The sequence below is a fragment of the Myotis brandtii genome, unplaced genomic scaffold (assembly GCF_000412655.1).
Source record: "Myotis brandtii unplaced genomic scaffold, ASM41265v1 scaffold789, whole genome shotgun sequence".
NCBI lineage: Eukaryota > Metazoa > Chordata > Mammalia > Chiroptera > Vespertilionidae > Myotis > Myotis brandtii.
The window spans coordinates 217,277-225,213 of record NW_005371168.1 but is presented as its reverse complement, the minus strand read 5'-3'; the positions used below and the strand labels follow the sequence as shown (position 1 = coordinate 225,213).

Below are 7,937 nucleotides of genomic sequence, written 5' to 3'. Positions count from 1 at the left end.
GCTTTGATGACACCCACAGCAACTGTCTGTCTCATGTCACGAGCAGCGAAATGGCCCAGAGGAGGGTAGTCAGAGAAGCTCTCAACACACGTGGGCTTGCCAGGAATCATATCAACGATGGCAGCATCACCAGATTTCAAAAACTTGGGGCCATCTTCCAGCTTTTTTCCAGAATGACGATCAATCTTCTTCAGCTCAGCAAATCTGCAAGCAATGTGAGCGGTGTGCCCATCCAGCACTGATCTGGCCTGGGTGGTTCAGGATGATCACCTGAGCTGGAAGCCAGCTGCTTCCATTGGTGGGTCATTTTTGCTGTCACCAGCCACATTGCCACGGTGAACATCTTTGACAGACACGTTCTTGACGTTGAAGCTCATTGTCCCCAGGAAGAGTTTCACTCACAGCTTCATGGTGCATTTCAACAGACTTTACTTCAGTTATAAAATTGACTGGAGCAAAGGTGACCACCATGCCGGGCTTGAGAACATCAGTTTCCCCTTGGCCCACAGGGACAGTTCCAATGCCACCAATTTTGAAAACATCCTGGAGGGGCAGACACAGGGGCTTGTCAGTTGGACGAGTTGGTGGCGGGATGCAATCCCGAGCTTCAAGCAGTGTGGTTCCACTGGCATTGCCATCTTTACGGATGACCTTCCATCCCTTGAACCAAGGCACATTAGCACTTGGCTCCAGCATGTTGTCACCATTCCAACCAGAAATTGGCACAAATGCTACTGTGTCAGGGTTGTAGCCGACTTTCTTAATGTAGGTGCTGACTTCTTTAACAATTTCCTCGTATCTTTTCTGACTATAGGGTGGCTCAGTGGAATCCATTTTGTTAACGCCAACCATCAGCTGTTTCATATCCAGCGTGTAGGCCAGAAGGGCGTGCTCACGGGTCTGCCCATTCTTGGAGATGCCTGCTTCAAATTCACCAACACCAGCAGCAACAATCAGGACAGCACAGGCAGCCCGAGATGTGCCTGTGATCATGTTTTTGATGAAGTCTCTGTGCCCTGGGGCATCAATGATGGTCACATAATACTTGCTGGTCTCGAATTTCCACAGGGAGATGTCAATGGTGATACCGCGCTCCTGTTCAGCTTTCAGTTTATCCAAGACCCAGGCATCCTTGAAGGAGCCCTTCTCAAATTTCTCGATGGTTCTCTTGTCGATGCCCCCACATTTGTAGATCAGATGGCCAGTAGTGGTGGACTTGCCGGAATCTACGTGTCCAATGATGACGATGTTGATATGAGTGTTTTCCTTTCCTATCTTGGGTTTGAGTTACTGGTGGTTTTCACGACACCTATGTTCTGGCGGCAAACCTGTTGCAAAAAAGGAAAATTTTTGTTCTTTATGAAACTTATTCATTATGGAACTTGTGAAAAAAATGTTTGTAGTATAAATCAAGCGATGGAATTGGAGCCCTATAATAAACACATTTTGTTCAACTGAATAATACCAGATTATTTCCCTTAATATATGTACCAGTTCCAATGCTTACCAGCAGTGGATAATAGTACCATTCCTCTAATACCATCACCAACGTGTGCATTATCCAACATAGAAAGTTTTATGAACCCATAGCTTTGAGGCACCATATTGTTTTAACTCACATTTATCAATGTATTAGTAATGATACAATTTTTATGTATAGCATTTAGTTATTTTATATTTCTCATCTATTCCTATTTATCACCTCTGCCCATTTCTATAATGTATTTCATTTATTCTCTTGTGATATGCCATCTGAATTTTTTGTCTAATTTTCTATAGGTTTGTCTGCCTTTTTACTTATTCATTTATAGTATTCAAAATATGGATTTAAAAATATTTTTATAAATAAAATTAATTTTATAGTTAAATATTTGCTACATGTAAGACAAATGTATTGATATCTATCTATATATCTATATCTATATCGATATCTATATATGGATATCGATATAGATATAGATATACATATTATTATGGGGCTTATTTGGGGGTTCAGAAAAACAATATAAGCTTTTTTTGATGACATCCTAGCTTTCTGTGCCTCATTAGTGACAAACAACATTATCTATGACAACAACAATAACAAAGAATGAGACCATTTAAAGTCTAAAGAAACCTTCAAACTGTATTGCTCATTCATGTATAATCATAAATTGGGTGATTTAATAACCCACCATATATATGTGTTGTAGCTATACAAAGTTTCCCAGTGGACCATTATTTCACACAGTAGTGCAAAGTTACTGCTCAAGGTACTATGAACTACACATTAAAGAGAGTTTCTATAAAGATTAGGATTAATTTGGGAACAATAAGGCTTTAAATCTTGCTTGGAACCCTGAAACCACGGGAGCACACTAAAAATATAGTTTCCTAGTCATTGGTGTACAAATACATAAATTATGAAGGTTTATGTAAACAGAATAATATACATGGAATAGATTTTCTGTATCCAAGGTAAGGTACTTGTTTGTGTTTGGACTTTATATTTTTATTAAAACTCCTACCTTAATATATTGGTGCATGAAAGCATTTTTAAAAAAAATATATTTTATTGATTTTTTACAGAGAGAAGAGGGAGAGGGATAGAGAGTTAGAAACATCAATGAGAGAGAAACATGGATTCAGCTGCTTCCTGCACACCCACTGGAGATGTGCCTACAACCAAGGTACATGCCCTTGACCAGAATCGAACCTGGGACCTTTCAGTCCGCAGGCTGACGCTCTATCCACAGAGCCAAACCGGTCAGGGCATGAAAGCATTTTTGAAGTAGCAAACTTTTATTTAGATATTGAATTTATAAATAAAAATTATTTTTAACCAAAAGAACTTTATTGCATACTCTGTTGATGTTCTTCCTATCACCGGCCACCCCCCCCCCCCCCCCCCCTTTCTTTTTGTCAGAAGGTTTAGGACATCTACCACCCTTTGTTGAGTGAGTATAAAATCCTGAAATCTGATTATTCTTTAATATTAATATCTAATAAATCATAAGGAAGTTAATACTCTATGTGAAGATTTTCTTAAGACATATGGTATTTAAATTCTAATCTTTGCTTTTCTTTGTTTAGCAACTCATTCTTTGAAATATTATTATTTTTGTATAACTCTGGAAATTGGGTGATTTAATAACCCACCATTCATGCTGGTTATCATTGATGTGATACTTGCAGACATTCTTAGTTTCTTGCTTCTCTTAAGACCTGTCTAAAATCATTTGAAATGTATACTTTGATACTCTGCCTTTTTTATAGTGTTTTACACATGCTATATACATTTTGATACAGTTATAGTTTAGATTTGTTTGATGCTGTGATCATTCACTAAATTTAATTCTGTAAATATTCTTTGCATCTACTAAATGATAAGAACTGAATTAATTTTGCTGAAGATACAAAGTTGAATAAGGCAGTCACTACTAATTAGTATACAGTCTATTAACCAAAGTAGATAACTAAATATTAACTGTGGATAAAGTATATATGACAGGTAACAACCAAGGCAAAAAAAGTCATATTTAATTGAGCATGGATCGATTAAACATATTTACATGTCTTCATAATAGAAAATTTAAGGAGACCCTCTACTTGTAGTCAGAAACATGGAAGAAATAATCTAAAAGTAGGCTGAACACCATAAAAATTGACAAACCACAATATTTGATTCAAATATTATTAATCAACAGCTAACATGATGACAAGTTAAAATGTGGCAAAAATAAAACTTTTTATTTCAAGCCTTCTGGGAAATGCATTCTATTATATCCAATGTAAGACTACATATTTTTGTCATTGAAAAAGTGAATATATTCACATTTAATAAGGATTTTGATAACACTATGATAATATAAACAGCAAACTGCTAATTGAATTTCCTAAAGAATATGCAAAAGTAAAAGAAATTACATTGTACTGTAAAATCCAGAGGTAATATCTGTTTTTAAAAACAGAATGGCTTAAGTAAAAGTGTTATGAAAATAAAAAGTGCCTCAGGCATAGACAATGTAATATATCAATATGAAATAGTGTTGTAGGTAATGAAATCTAGACACTGAACTCATGCTACACCATATCATTGATGATATGATTAGTGGTAGCAGATCCATAAAGATAAAACCTTTACTATTAAATTTACATTCAGTGAATCCATTTTTAATATTTCCTTGTTTATTTTGTTGTAAATAACCAAAAAGGAAACACATTAGTTATAATCTATCTGACACCTCAAACTCTAGCAGTACAGATATGAAGTTCTTTGTTTTGCTTTTAGTAATATATTTCATAGGTTAAAGAAATACTCAATTACATAATTTAATTTTATTTACATAACTATATCTATATCTATACTTACACATATAGATATAGATAGTCTTTGTAAGGAGAAAAAGGTTATTTTAGTTGTTACTGAAGCTAGCTATTCCTTTCACATGAGAATGTTGTGTTGACCTATAACAAATTTGTGTGAATTTAGCTTTGTATTATAGCATATAACTTAATGCTTTTTGGAGAACATATACCTGCTTTCTCTCATATACACATATAAACACTCAAAGTATATTTTTAAATACATTCAATTTAATAATTAGAAGACTTAAATGAAATGATAAAACCAAAGAGGACTTGAGTCTGAATCAACAGAAGATACCTCTCTATATATGTGTACTAAATAGTGGAAAGTAAAAATGAACGTAGTTAAAAATGAAGAGTATCTATCTCCCATCATATAATAGCAATTTTGAACAAAAATATATAGTTCCATCAGTTACAGCATCAATTCTTACTGACTTATGATATATGAGAGAAAGAAAACAATTTTATTTTTCATCTGTTTATTCAACAAATTATATACTCCTTAGGGAAATATTAATGTGCTAAAATAGTTCATCTAGTGAAGTGTGATTGAGAAGGATAACTGTCCTATCAAAGCAGAAAGAATAACTGGAGCAAAGGAAGACAATCGGGAAACCAAAAGGTGTATTTGACTATTACAATAGGATGATGTGTTCCTATATGTAGACATCGATATTTACATGGTAGCAAGGCTTACGACCAGCTCAATCATAGAAATACACACCAGAGATTCCTATCCTTAACAAAGCATCTCAATGGATTGTTATCTGATTCAATCACATAATGTTGTAAACAATTACAAGATGATAAAGCAAGAGATGTGATTAAGGTCAAACTACAACATATTCATAAAAGAAAAATACTCCGTGAAATTGTCTTACCTTTCTTATTAGTGTAATAAGAACAAGTTGCCTAGTTGATATACTTTCTCATTTAATCTAGTCAACAAATTCTCTGCAGGCTCATTCTAATTCAATAAGGTTGTAGTTTTTAAGATTTGAGGGGGAACAGACTCAATTCTCAAGACAAAGTCCTAAGACTTGATGTATTTTGTTGTAAATAACTAAAAAGGAAACACATTCAGTTTAATCTATCTGACACCTCAAACTCTAGCAGTACAGATATGAAATTCTTTGTTTTGCTTTTAGTAGTAATATATTTCATAGGTTAAAGAAATACTCAATTACATAATTTATTTACATAACAACAAAAATCATCAATTGTTGTTGTTGTTATTATTAATCCTTACCTGAGGATATGTCTCCATTTATTTTTTTTTAAAAGAGAGTTTAAGGGAGAGGGAGAGAGAGACAGAGACAGAGAGAGCGAGCAAAAAACCCCCAAAAAACCCCATCAAAGTGAGAGAGACACATCGATTGGTTGCCTCTAGACCAGTGGTTCTCTACCTTCCTAATGCCGCGACCCTTTAATACAGTTCCTCATGTTGTGGTGACTCCCAACCATAAAATTATTTTTGTTGCTACTTCATAACTGTAATTTTGCTACTGTTATGAATTGTAATGTAAATATCTGATATGCAGGATGTATTTTCATTGTTACAAATTGAACATAATTAAAGCATAGCGATTAATCACAAAAACAATATGCAGTTATATATGTGTTTTCTGATGGTCTTAGGCGACCCCTGTGAAAGGGTCGTTCGACCCCCAAAGGGGTCGTGACCCACAGGTTGAGAAGCACTGCTCTATACCGACCCCCAGACCAGGGCCCGATTGAGCAGGAAACTAAGACAGAAAAAAGTTAAGTAAATAGGGGCGGGACCTTGGGAGGAGGAGGTGAAACCAGGAACCCAGGTGGGCGGCGTTACTAAGGCAACCCAACTGGGGTGGGAAGGGTGAGCGGCAGAGGCGTGAACTTTAAAATGTATGGATATTGCTAAGACAGATGGCGTGCATCACCCAATCACAAGGCAGTGAGGCAAGCATATATACAAAAAAGTGCGCCCTCCCTTTCCTCTTCCCCTGGCTCAGCTCCCTAGGATACCGGTGGTCCTGTGGGGGGAGCACATCCCTGCAGCCACGTGGCGTAAGGCCATGTGGGCCTCCACGCTGGGACTAATGGACTTCAATTAGCTTGGATGCTGAACTCCTCCCGGCTGTAACGTGGAAAGGAAGCTCCGGACACTGGCCTGCTCCTGGGACCCCAGCTGCTCCTTTTCCAGGTCTGGCTTCTCCCAGTAAACTTTGGTTCCATTAATCATTTTCGCAAGACAAGAACTTGGACTCAAAACACCCACATTTTTGATCTCAGAACTGAGGTATGTGCCCTTGACTGGAATCAAACCCAAGACCCTTCTCTCTGTGGCCGGATGCTCTATCCAATGAACAAAACTGTGTAGCAGTGGTTCTCAACCTGTGGGTCGCGACCCCTGAAAATACATCCTGCGTATCAGATATTTACATTACGATTCATAACAGTAGCAAAATTACAGTTTTGAAGTAGCAACGAAAATAATTTTATGGTTGGGGGTCACCACAAGATGAGGAACTGTATTAAAGGGTCGCGGCATTAAGAAGGTTGAGAACCACTGGTAGGGCAAGGTTGTAGTTCTTTTATGTTATGGAAAATCAAAATGCCCAATGAGAAGTGTGACTCTCTAAGTAAAGGTCCCATGTCTCGATATGCTGTCTCAACAAATGATGTCTGGGGATAAAAGCTGTGGGTATATAATTTATGAGTGGCACATTGGTGAAGTTTTCAAAACTGTGCAATTTGCTTGTTAAAAGTATTTAGTTATAGTTCATGAGTTTTGTTTTATTGTGATGTGCCAAGTTACAGCAATTTTTTAAGATGTTGAATCTGAATTCAGTTCTGCATTTTAGAAATCCTGTGTTCTTCTCTCTCAAAAATATCTCAACTGTTGAAGTTTGTAAGGGAATCATCAAGCATGGTAGTTATTTGTCCCATTGTGCCTGTCTATACTGTACAGCTTAAGGAGAAAAGGGCAGGAACAGTTCTATTCTCCTTCTGTCACCAACCACCAACCAGCAAGGGGACTTGGACAAGTCATTTTGACCTCACTAAATCTCAGGTTTCTCAGGGTGAATTAAAGAGTTTGTTTTGCGACGATATTTGAAATTGCTTTTGTGGGTGAACCAGATCTGCATTAAAGTATATAATGCACATAATATACACGATCCATATGTAATAAAGGAAATATCTACTTATATTTAAAAAAATATTTAGTTAAAATCCATCATTTCATAGAAATACAAAAAAGGGGGGGAGGATTTATTCTGTGATGATAACTCTCTTACCAACTTTGATATATAACATATAGCAGTGTTAACTATAGTCATGTTGTATATTACATCCCTAGTACTGTACTTATTTATCTTATAACTGACTATCTTCCTTCAACCCCCTCACCCCCATACACACACCCCATCTCTGATGATCATAAATCTGATATCTTTTCTATGAGTTTTTGTTTCTTTTTGTGTTTTAGATTCCACATATAAGTGAGATCCTATAGTATTTGTATTTCTCTGACTTATTTAACTTAGCATAATACCCTCAATGCCCATACATGGAAATGGCAGGATTTCTTATTTTTTATGGATTTT

General features: G+C 36.3%; 1 pseudogene; it reads right to left on the bottom strand.

Annotated features, from left to right (window-relative positions):
- Positions 1–1,558, bottom strand: part of LOC102264205 — a 1,994-nt pseudogene extending 436 nt beyond the window's left edge.
- Positions 1,559–7,937: the final 6,379 nt, after the last annotated feature.